The 12044-nt window shown below is 39.0% G+C and overlaps 1 pseudogene; it reads right to left on the bottom strand.

Annotated features, from left to right (window-relative positions):
- On the bottom strand, positions 1–1825 carry LOC125411818 (FERRY endosomal RAB5 effector complex subunit 3 pseudogene; annotated as a pseudogene).
- Positions 1826–12044: the final 10219 nt, after the last annotated feature.

The raw sequence follows: 12044 nt of genomic DNA, 5'->3' as shown, positions 1-12044 counted from the left end.
TCTAGTCTGCAGAATATGCACATTTTCAAAATATTTGATATCTTCCATCATAACTTAACAGGTGGTTGAGTTGCAGGTTCCACTGGGCACCTTTTGCTTTACAGGATTCCAGCATAGTTCTTGCTCCCAGAGAGGTGAGAAAGGCTCTTCTGACAGAATGTTAGCATATTAGGGTTTAGTGCTTGGATGTCAGAGTGAGTGTTGAGGAGACCCGGAAGATCTGGGAGAGCATGTTACTCAGCTGATAAAACATTTCTTCAGAAATGCTCTGTGGTGCCAGAAATTGCACTGTCCTAGAAATTCCTCCGTCCCATGAAGCCATCTCCATCATGAAACCTTTGACACACTTAAATGCCAGTTCTGCTCTTCTTAAGCACCAGGGTATAGTCATTTCCTCTGACATGTCATGCGCCAGCAAGAGAAGGATGCTCATTGTTGTGATGTCATGAGTACAGCAAACCTTGAGGATATTTCGGAGTCCCGTGATAGCAGGATCCTGGGCAGTGATATTTCCCGACTTCACATTGTCAGCCTCACAAAGAAGGAAAGCAACGTGGACTTCCGAGAGATTCGAATGACGTGTAATATAAAATTCTCCAGGTAAAATATTTAAATAGTTTCCTCTCAGAATTCTTAGATTTATCATTGCTTCCTCCATTTTGGTTTCCAGAATCCCGTGCCTCTTTGCACATGCTCCTGCGCTGGGTTCTCGCCACCTGCTGGACGACCTCCAGTTGCTCTTCAATCCGTGGGAAGTGGAAGTCTGTGCATTCTTGGCAAACTGTGGCAAAATCTCTTTCGATGCCACTATATGAATTAATTCGATTATCTACTAGTAAAACTAGACCACAGAGAGATGTGGAATAAAGAGACAGGTCTGTCTGGAGCCGATGGAGTTTCACAGCACTTCCATGAGTTCTTTTATGCTTGCAGAAGTCAAGCATATCTGCTCTCAGCAACCGCAGATTGTGCATGGTCTTCAGTTGGGCTCACAAGGGAATGGTGAAGCTTTCTTCCAACTTCCTCTGCTCCTCATAAATCTTTCCAATGACATCTGTAGATTCTCTGAACAGGCTTGGCTGAACTTTAATACTTCACTGAGGGAGTTGTTGTTGGGGTTCTTCATGTTCTGATGAAGTTTTATCACCCATTCCTGAAACTCTTACTTCTGGATAGCTGTTGATTGCTTCAGTTCATTTGACCATTTATTCTCTAAGTCTTGCTGGGATTCAAAGTGCTGGGTAGCCAGTGAATTTACATCTTGATCTGTGAACGATTTCCCCAATTCTTGCATCACCTTTTCCATTTTAATACCTGTCTTCCTCGTAATTTTTTCAGCTCCACATCTCTTTCACCAATCATTTCTTAGATGCTAAATAATTATGTTCCAGATTCAGAAGCGTTTCCGAGGCTGGGGAATGGATCAGGTCATGGTTCACATCTGCAAAGTCTTCAGCTCCGTTCGCTCCTCAGGCCTCGCATGCTCTAAGGTGGTCTCAGCGTAAACTTTGGCCAGCTGGTGTACATCTACTTCACGTAACTTAACAGCTTCCAAGGGTGCTTCAGCCTCTCTGTCGTGGTCTCTGAGGGATTCTTCTTCTACAAATCGGCTCAGAGCTTCTTTTAAGTCGCTCTCTATGAAGCAGGGCAGATTGTGCAGCAGCATCAGACATCCATGCAAATGGCTGACATTCTCGTCCACAGGAAACTTGAGGGGCACTCTTAGTTCGAAACGCTCATTTCCCACCTTGAATTTGTACACGAATTCTCTTTCCTTGTTGTAGAATCTTTCTCGGTTTTTCTTCATATTCTTCAGCGGGATTTCTTTTTCAGCAGGGCAGGTCACATCCTGCTTCTTCCATGATCTGGGCAGGACTGCCTCATCACTGTTTTTAATCTTAGCCATTCTTATAAGTGAAAGATGAAATTTCAGAGTTGTTTTGATTTGCATTTCTCTAATGGCTAAGGATGTTGAGCATTTCCTTAAGGGTCTTTCAGCCACTGTAGATTCATCTGTTGAGAGTTCTCTGTTTAGGTCTGTATTCCATTTATTACTGGATTATTTGACCCTTTTCCTTTGCAGATCTTAATATTCTTTGTTTATTTTGTATTTATAGTGTGTATTCATTATTACGTGGCAAGGGGACTTCTTTTTTTTTGTTCAGTCTATTTGGCGTTCAGTATACTTCTTGTATCTTCTTACGTATATCTTTCTTTAGGTAGGAAAAGTTTCCTTCTATGATTTTGTTGAATATATTTTCTGTGCTTTTGAGTTGGACTTCTCCTTTTTCTATCCCTATAATTCTTAGGTTTGGTCGTTTCATGGTTTCTCATATTTCCTGGATATTTTGTGTTAAGCTTTTGTTAGACTTAACATTTTCTTTGACCAATAAGACCATCTTTTCTAGCGTATCTTCAACATTTGAGATTTTCTCTTTCATCTCTTATATTATGCTATTTATGGTTCTCTTATATTCTGCATTTCTTATATTTTGTATTTGTGGTTCCTGATCATTTTACCACATTTTTTTTGTTTCCAGAATTCCCTTGGTTTGTGTGTGTTTTTTTTTTTTATTGCCTCTATTTCGGTTTTCAAGTCTCAAATACTTTCTTTCATCTATTTGATTGCTTTTTCTTGGTTTCTTTAAGAAATTTGTTGATTTCTTCCAGAACTGAATTTAATAAAGGGTTCTTTATTTAGGGGTAGACTCACAGATGAACAGTCCTCTGTATGAGTCTAGAACAGGAACCAAATCCAGCAGCCAAGAGAGAGAGAGGCCACGAAAGCTTTACATCTGCATTTATAGTACAAGAGACTATGTCCAAGTGGGCTGATATCTTAAAGCCTATTTGCTGAAGGAGTTCCCACAGCACCTCCACTGTTGTCTAAATAATTTTTTTTTACAGATTTTTAACCAAATCCAATGAAATGGACTTACAAATCTTGAGGCGTAGAATATTTACATAAACTGTCTATTTTTTCTGTTCTATTTTACTCTCTGTGTCAGGAGCTCCACTTTACACAAGACATAGAGCTGCTTTTAAATATGCTCAAATATAGAGAAGGGGACAGATAGATCTCCACTCTAGAAACTGCCTTTTAATAGAATCCCCAAAAACCATTTTTAATGTTATCTACACCAAAAAATATATAAACTTTTGTTATTCCATATCTGTTGGCCAGAGGGTTCAGTATTATATTCTGAGGTCCATCTATAAGGAGTAGCCATGAGGTGACTGTAGACACAGTAAGAGTGACAAAGTCAATCTAACATATTTTGTCTCCATGCCATACTTAAACGACATTTATGAACACACCAGCATACACAAACAGACAAACTTTCTAACGACACAGCTTTCTTGAGATATAGACAAAGAAAAACTTCCCATGGGAGTAATATTTTGTTACACATTATGTAGGTGTTGAACTCTTTAATGGGCAACCTATAGATCCTGAAATGAGTTACTAGTATAAATTTTTAAGATACAGAAAAAAGATCTTTAGTGGGTTTTGTATACAGGATTGTAGTTTCTGGTAGAGGATAGGAGGCACCACTGTGGAAATGCCTTGTGCCCAGTGGCAGCAGGTTGCCAGCTGTGGCGGACTGGAGGTGGGGGCAAGGGGCGGGGTGGGTGGGTTGCTGTCCCCAGCCGACTCCATTCCTGGACCGCCCTTATAACCTTGGGATCTCACGTCTGTTGCTAGACTGTCTGTCATCCCTGAATCATGGGGAAAGGCCATACAGAAAGGGGTCAGGAGAGGAGGAGGTCGAGAGAGGGACCATTCTGCCGGAAGCCAAAGGCGCAGCCAAACGCATTCTGTGGGTTTGAATTTTTCTGACGGATTGTGGAAGTGATCGGATGGCCTGGTATTCAAGCACGCCCTGAGTTGTTCGTGTGTGCATGTACTCCTGTGGTTTTGTAGGAAGAGGAGGTGAAAGGACAAGGGAGAAAGGGGAGAGCAGGAGAGGAGATTTTCATGTGGGTATAGGAGGCTGTGGGAGCTAGATGGGCATAGGTGCGCGTTATAACAAATATAGGAATAGGAAATTTATGCAGTTTAGGGCGCGAGAGAGCAGACAGAAAGGAACAGACTGGTTTTGTAGAGAACGGGAAAGGACTGAGCTGACAATTCTTTCTTATTTTCTGATCCCTTAGTTTGAGGCAGAGTAGCTGACAACAGATGCCACAGTGCAGCTACCCGCTCTTCAGCGGTGACTTGACAGGACCCAGCCTGTGCTCTGCAGGGCATGAGATGAGCCCGCGGGCAGGCTGTCTGCACAATGCAGTCAGGACAGGGACAAGGGCTCTGCTCCACTGCCGCTCACAAGACAGGGCGGCTGGGAGACAGAATCTATCCTTGAGCTCCCATGACAGCCAAGACAGGCTCCATCAGAGGTGATGGAACGCGGGCTCCGCTTCACACTGCTACAACGTCAGGGCTGCTGGAAGACAGGGCTCTGTACCGGAGTGGACATGTGTGGCGGGGCAGGCTGTACCTGCCCTGGTGGAAACATTATGCCTTTAAGCGAATTATTATAAAAAGTTGAGGATGATTGAGAAGAGTACCTGGTGAGAATCAGAATTCCCCTTATAGAAAAGAGAGGAAATGCTGTCAGAGGTGGTCAACATTCCAGAGGCAATTTCGTCAACGGGGGATTGAAATGTAACACAAACTCGTCTACAGATTAAGAAACTGGCTACCTCCCTAGTGGCGTTTAGCTGGTTGCTGCGTTACCAGAGATTTTTTTTTATTGTTATTGGTTTTTTTTGTTGATGTTGTTGTTTGGTTGGTTTTTAGAGAGAGGGATATAATGGTTATTGCCCACGGCCAGTCGGACTGACTTTGACTAACATCCATATCTAGCTAGGAAAATGCCTAAAATATTGGCCAAACAGTGTTGTAATAAATATAGTTTCTGAGTAATTATTTGGCTCTGGGCAGCTGGGAACGAACAAGCAGTCCAGTCGACATCCTTGTCACCATCTACGTTTTTGTTTAAATTAATCTCTTCATCAAGTTTTATCCCAATAGTATTCTTGGATCCATTGGCATTGGGAGGAGTGATCACTGGAGAAACAACCTCAGCTACACCAATTAGCGGAAAAGCTGTGTAGACAACAAAGTCAGAACACACTGAATAACAAAAGGAACAACACAACACCACCAAAAAAATAGTGGATCGATAACAGGATAACTTGAACACCCCAGCACAGATGAAGCAGAAGAAAATGACCTTAAAAATAACTTTAGGAAAATGTTTGAGGCCCTTAAAGAGGAAATGAAAAATTCCATCAAAAAAGTAAAGAAAAGGCAAGTTAGGAGAGATTAATTGCAGACACTTAATGACTTCCAAAGATTACAATGAGACATTTCCCATATACAGTATACTAGCTAGCTCTTATATCATAAATTAACTCATTCCTATTAATCTATATATTGCCATGAGGCTGTGGTCTACTGGTAAGATTTTCAGGTGTCTGTCTCAAATAGCAAAAGTTTGACTTCTTCCTTTCCAATTTAAATCTCCTTGATCTCCTTTTGTTGTCTTATTGCTCTAGCTAAAACTTCAAGAACTGTGTTGAATAGATATGGAGAGAGGGGACAGTCTTGTCTTGTTCCTGATTTTAGTGGAATTGCTCTGAGTTTCTCTCCATTTAATTTGATGTTGGCTGTCAGCTTGTTGTATATTGCTTTTATTATGTTTAGATATGTTCCTTGTATCTCTGATCTCTCCAAGATCTTCATCATAAAGGGGTGTTTGATTTTGTCAAACTCTTTTTTAGCATCTAATGAGATGATTATATGTTTTTTATTTCATCTTATTTATATGGAGGATTACATTGATGTTTAACCAGCCCTGCATCTCTGGGATGAAGCCTACTTGATTATGGTAACCGAGTTTTCTTTTATGTATTCTTGATTCGATTTACATGTATTTAATTGAATATTTTTGCATCTATGTTCATGAGTGAGACTGGTCTGTAATTATCTTTCTTGGTTGAGTCTTTGTGTGATTTTGGTATCAGGGTAACTGTAGCCTTATAAAAAAGAGTTTGTCAATGTCCCTTATGTTTCTCTTCTCTGGAACATTTTGAGAAGTATATATATTAGCTCTTCTTTGAAGTTCTGGCAGAATTCTGCACTAAAACCATCTGGTCCTGGGTTGGGGTTTTTTTTTTTAATGTTTTTTTTTTGGAGGCTTTTGATGATTGCTTCAATTTCCTTGCAGGATTTAGGCTTATTTAAACTGTTTACCTGGTCTTGATTTCATTTGGTATGTGGTACCTTCTCAGAATATTGCCCATTTCTTTTACATTTTCTAATTTTGTGGCATACAGTCTTTTGTATTGTGACCTAATGATTATCTGGATTTCCTCAGTATCGTTTTTATGTCCCCCTTTTTATGTCCCAACCCTTTTCTCTGAGGTAGTGTCTATCTTTGAGGTTGAGGTGGGTTTCTTGTATATAGCGGAAAGTTGGATCCTGCTTTTTTTTATCCATTCTCTTAGCTTGTGTCTTTTTATAGGTGAATTGAGTCCATTGATATATAAGAGATATTAGTAATCAGTGATTGTTATATCCTGTTATTTTTTGGTGTTAGTGTTTGTGTGTTTCCCTTTTTTGAGGTTTGATGATGTGAGGTTATCTGTTGCCTGTGTTTTTGTGGGTTCTGTTAGCTTTCTTGGGTTGGAGTTTTCCTTCTAGTACATTTTATAGGGCTGGATTTATGGATATGCATTATTTAACCTGGTTTTGTCGTGGAATATCTTGTTTTCTCCATTAATGGTGATTGAAAGCTTTGCTGGGTATAGTAGTCTGTGACTGAATCCATGGTCCCTTAATGTCTGCATCTGTGGTTTCTTAGTGTCTGCAGCACATCTGTCCAGGACCTCCTGGCTTTCATAGTTTCCATTGAGAAGTCAAGTGTAATTTTGATTGGTCTACCTTCATGTGTTACTTGATCTTTTTGATTTGCAGCTCTTAATATTCTTTTTTAGTCTGTATGTTTTGCATTTTTATTATTATATGGTGAGGAAACATTTTTTGGTTCAGTCTATTGGGTGTTGTGTAAATTTTCTGTACCTTCATAGGGATATCCTTTTTTTAAGTTGGGAAAGTTTTCTTCTATGATTTTGTTGAATATATTTTCTGTTCCCTTGAGCTGAAATTCTCCTTCTTCCATTTCTATTATTCTATGGTTTGGTCTTTTCATGGTGTGCCAGATTTCCTGTATGTTTTGTGTTAAGAATTTGTGGATTCAGCATTTTCTTTGACTGATGAATTTATTTACTCTACAGTATCTTCAACACCTGAGATTTTCTCTTCCATTTCTTATATTTTGTTGGTTATGCTTGCTTCTATATTTCTGGTTTGTTTTTCCCAGATTTTCCATATCCAGAATTCTCTCAAACAGAGGTGTTTCTTTATTGCATCTATTTCAGTCTTTAATTCTTGAAATGTTTGAACTATTGATTCACCTGCTTGATTGGTTTTTCTTGGTTTTCTTGGGTTTTTTTTTTGAGAGATTTATTGATTTCTTCCAATTGTTTGTTGGTCTTTTCCTCCATTTCTTTAAGGGAAATTTTCACTTTCTCTTTTAATGTCTCCATCATTGTCATAAAGTTACATTTAAAATCGTTTTCTTCTGTTTCTTCTGAGTTAGGATGATCAAGTCTTCTTGTTTTATGACCACTGGATTCTGGTGTTGCTATGTTGTATTTTAGGTTTTTAAATGAATTCTTACATTGGCATCTACCCATCTCTTCCTCCAATTGTTCTGGCAGTGTCTTTGCCTCTTGGTCCAACCCTTGCAGTGGCTGTATAGACACTTTGGGAATTGTTCTTGCTCTACTCTGTACTGTCACTGTCTGTTTCTCAGAGAGCCACTGAGGTCTCTCTTGTCTTGGTCTCTTGGTTAACACTCTTGGTCAGCTCTGTTTAGTCACAGCCTGTGTTTCAGAATTCCTCTCTTGGAATCTCTATGTAGTCTCAGCCTGTGCTTCAGGGTTACTCTTTTGGTCCTCTTGTGTAGTTCCAGTGTGTGTTTCAGATTTCTTTTGAGGTTGCCGGGGGATATCAGGGTTTGGGGGCACAGTGGACTTGAAGCTTGCAGGGTCTGATCCATAGGGTGGGGGCCTTTCAACAGCCTACTGGTAGGAATTTGCCAACTGGTTGGCTAGAGAAGTTGAGACAGGTAGGGGTGGGGCCTGGGGTTTTTCTCTCAGTATGGAGGTCCTAGAGAGCACCAGGTGGGTGCTCACTTACTTCATGGTTTTCTCTGTGAAACTACGGTCTGTGTTTCTGAGTCCCTCTGAGGTTGTGGGAGGATAGGAGGGTTCAGGGACAGAGTGGGACTTGTAGCTTACAGAGTTCGATCTATGGGATGTGGGTGTTGAAGCAGTCAACCTGCCAGTAAGTTACTTGTTGGCTGGCTAGAGAGGCTGAGACAGGTGTGGTTGGGGCCCAGGGTTTTGTCCCAGTATGGAGGGCCTAGAGAGTGGGGTATCCCGACAGGTGGCCACTGACCCCTTGGTCTTCTCTGTAAGTTTGCAGCCTGTGTTTCAGAGTTCCTCTGAGGTTGTGTTTGGGGGTGGAGTGGGACTTGTAGCTTACAGGGTCCATCAACAGGATGTGAGTATTGGAGCAGCCTACCTGCAGGTAACTTGCCTTCTGGCTGGCTAGAGAACCTGAAGCAGGTCGGGGAGAGCCTGGGGTTTTGCCCCAGTATGGAAGGCCTAGAGAGTGGGGTGTTCCACTGGGTGGGTGATCCCTCAACTTCGTCATCTTTGTGAATGTGCAGACTGTGTTTCTGTAGTTTTCAATAATAATCAGTTTTCAATAATAATTCATACACTTATCAAATCTAAGATTTTCCCATCAAATCCGTGGAGAGTTTTGTGACTACTTCATCATTAAAAAGGAGTTTGAAATTTTTCTTTCCTACTCTGTATCTCCTTTTTATTTTTTGTCTTATTAAGATTTCCGAACCTCACTCTTATGTCTCTTGATTCACTAACAAAGGAGAATGCATGTCTTCTCACACTTTTCTTGCTAATGTTGTTTTATTTTCTGCACTGTACTTTTTGCCTAGGTTTATGAGCCCAAAATCCATTTCTTCCACAATCCATTAGGAGTTTATCACAAAAGCTTTTTGAAGTTTTCCTTAAGACATTTCCATTCCTAGTGAGATTTTTATTACAGGACTTCTATTCCTTATATGTTTTTTTTTCTTTTAAAAATTCTGCTTTGTAAAATTACTAGTAGAAATTTTATACTTTTTAGTTAGAAATAGCGGTTTGATGTTTTTGTTTGTTAAACATGGTCTGTTACTCACCTAACTCTCATTTATTCATCTGTTTCTTATATAACATGTCTTATTCACATATTTTCTCTTGGATAAATTCTCTCTGATTTTTCTATGCATAGTTCCCTCTAATTATAATTTGCAGTATTGCTTGAGTGGGTGACCTGTGTTATTTTATAGCTTTTCTTCCAATGTACTTCTTTCAAGGTGAATTTTATGAGCCAGTGATTCTGGATGCAAGGTTCATAGTTGATTTCGTTTCTATTCCACATATACCTTTCCATGCTCCCTATCTATAGAAATGTTGACAATACAACAGGAATCATTTGGGGATTTGGGGTTTTTCTATGTGGTTTTCCATTTTCTGTAACAGAGTTGTATTAATTTTAGCATTTCAGCTTTGACACCTTAGTGTAAAATGTCAAGAAGAGTTCCAATCTTTGTTCTTGAGACAAAAACTTAGAGAAAAGTAACACAAAATGTCTGTTTCTCCAATAAATGCTCCCCAGGTAAGTGTCATGTATCCCCATTTTTTTTTTAAATTGAAGTAATACAAATCTTAAATTTTTTTGCCTCTGGTAGGGTTAGCTAAAGTTTGTATTTCCTGTAGTTTTTTCCGTTTTCCTCTCTGATAATCAAGAGTAAGCTTTTAAATCTTGTCACATGCACAGCACAGTTTTATTCCAATTTATTTTCCATTTGTTACTACTGTGGACTATTTATTTTTCATGGAGTAAAGGCCTGTAATCCTGAAGGAGATTCTCTTGTCAATGATGATCAAAGAAATATATCGATGTTCCTACAGATCCTAGTTCCTACAGAGGATGAATTTGTGTCCTTATATATTAGTGAGGAAGGAAGTTTTCATGTGCCACTTAGGTTGCATTGAAAGAATGATTAGATTTCCAGAATCAGGCTAATGAAAGTTGAACATGGAAATACAAAGACCTTTTAGCAAATATCACTGAGCAATTTATAGAAAAATAGAATTAGCCAGGCTGTGGTGGCTCATGCCTTTAATCCCAGAACTTGGGAGGCAGAGGCATGTGGATCTCTGAGAGTTTGAGGCCAGTCTGGTCTACAAGAGCTAGTTCCAGGTCAGGCCCAAAATCCTATTTTGGAAAGAAAAAAAAAGAAAGAAGGAAGGAAGGAAAAGTAGAATTAGAATTAATTTACTATCTTGAATCCTAATAGTAAATATTTTAGTATTCCAGTAAACACTGATGAAGGAAGGAATATGTGATTCGCTCTTGCCATCAAAATGATGTTTCTGAGAGAAGGTGCAGATTTAAGTATACTGGATTCTTTCTTTGCTATTTGATTCCACTTAGTGATAATATATCTATGGGTGTGTTGTTACCTGAAATCTGTTTGCCCCAGAAGATTCCAGTGCTCAGTGATAATTTTCATTAGACAGATCAGAATTTTTTTCTCTGCCTGCTTTTTTTCCCTGACAGGTTATGTCACCACCTCTATGCTGCATTATGTGGAATAATATATCAGTAAGATACTGTGTATATGACATCAATTTTCAAGCATAAACTAATATCCCTTTTTAATGACATTCTTCTCTTCCTTTCTTTTGAATGAGGAAGACTCCTGGTAGTTTATGGTTTTTTTTTAATTCCTTTTCCTGAAGCTTGGTATTATGTAGGTGAAGGAGAAAGGTTGTGATGATATATTTTCATTTCTTTATTTAAAATAATTTTATTTAAGTATAGGATTACTCATCTTTATGTGCCCTTGTATGCCTCCATGGTGCCCATAGAGCACTGAGGTAGGCACCAATCCCTTGGTGTAGGAGTCAAGCATTATCACCAGATGTCAGTTAGAGAGAGAGAGAGAGAGAGAGAGAGAGAGAGAGAGAGAGAGAGAATTAAACTATTTTCTGCAACAACAGGTTATGCCTGAGCCATCTCTGTAGCCGCCAGGTGTTGCTGGTTGTTTCACTCTTTGCTTTTAGCTGTTTGGTGACCTGCAGCTAGCACCCAGAAAAATCACACACAGAGACTTATTCTTTTCTATGATGCCCTGTTTTACCTTGGTTTGTTTTTTAGCTTAAATTATCCTGTCTACCTTTTGCCCCTGGACTTTTATCTTTCTCTATTTCTGTGTTTCTTTTTTCACTCATGTCTCCAGCTTGCTGTATAACAATGTGGTTGACTTTTGGAGTCTTTGTCTCTTTCTCTTTTTGCTCCGTGATCCTTTTTGCTCTTTTTCCTCTTTCTATTTTTTTTCCCTGCCTGCTAGCCCCACCTATCCTTTCTTGTCAAGCTTTTGGCCATTCAACTCTTTATCAGACCAATCTGATGTTTTAGGTAGGCAAAGTAACACAGCTTCACAAGGATAAATACTTGTACATAAATGAATACAACACATCTTTACATCATCAAACAAATGTTCCACAGCATAAACAAATATAACACATTTAAGAAATATATTCCATAATACCCAAGTTTACATTTCTGGTGCAATTTATGAGGAAGCCATTATATAACCCCGAATCTCCTGTTTCCTTCAAAAATGAAAGAAGAATTATAAATGGTAATCACCTATCCAACCTAAATTCATGATAGACAATTGAGCTCAAATAATGAAAAAAAGAATACAGCTGAAATAACATTCAAATTTTTGATTGAGGCAATACAATGAGCATAATATATTGAAAAGTAGCACAGAGTATAATTATTATATGATTTAATGCATTTTTAATCATACAAAATCTTTCTGCTTCAT

The sequence above is a fragment of the Myodes glareolus genome, chromosome 1 (assembly GCF_982192425.1).
Source record: "Myodes glareolus chromosome 1, mMyoGla1.1, whole genome shotgun sequence".
NCBI classification, from domain to species: Eukaryota; Metazoa; Chordata; class Mammalia; order Rodentia; family Cricetidae; genus Myodes; species Myodes glareolus.
The sequence above is the reverse complement of the archived record's forward strand: the minus strand, read 5'-3'. Positions and strand labels throughout refer to the sequence as shown.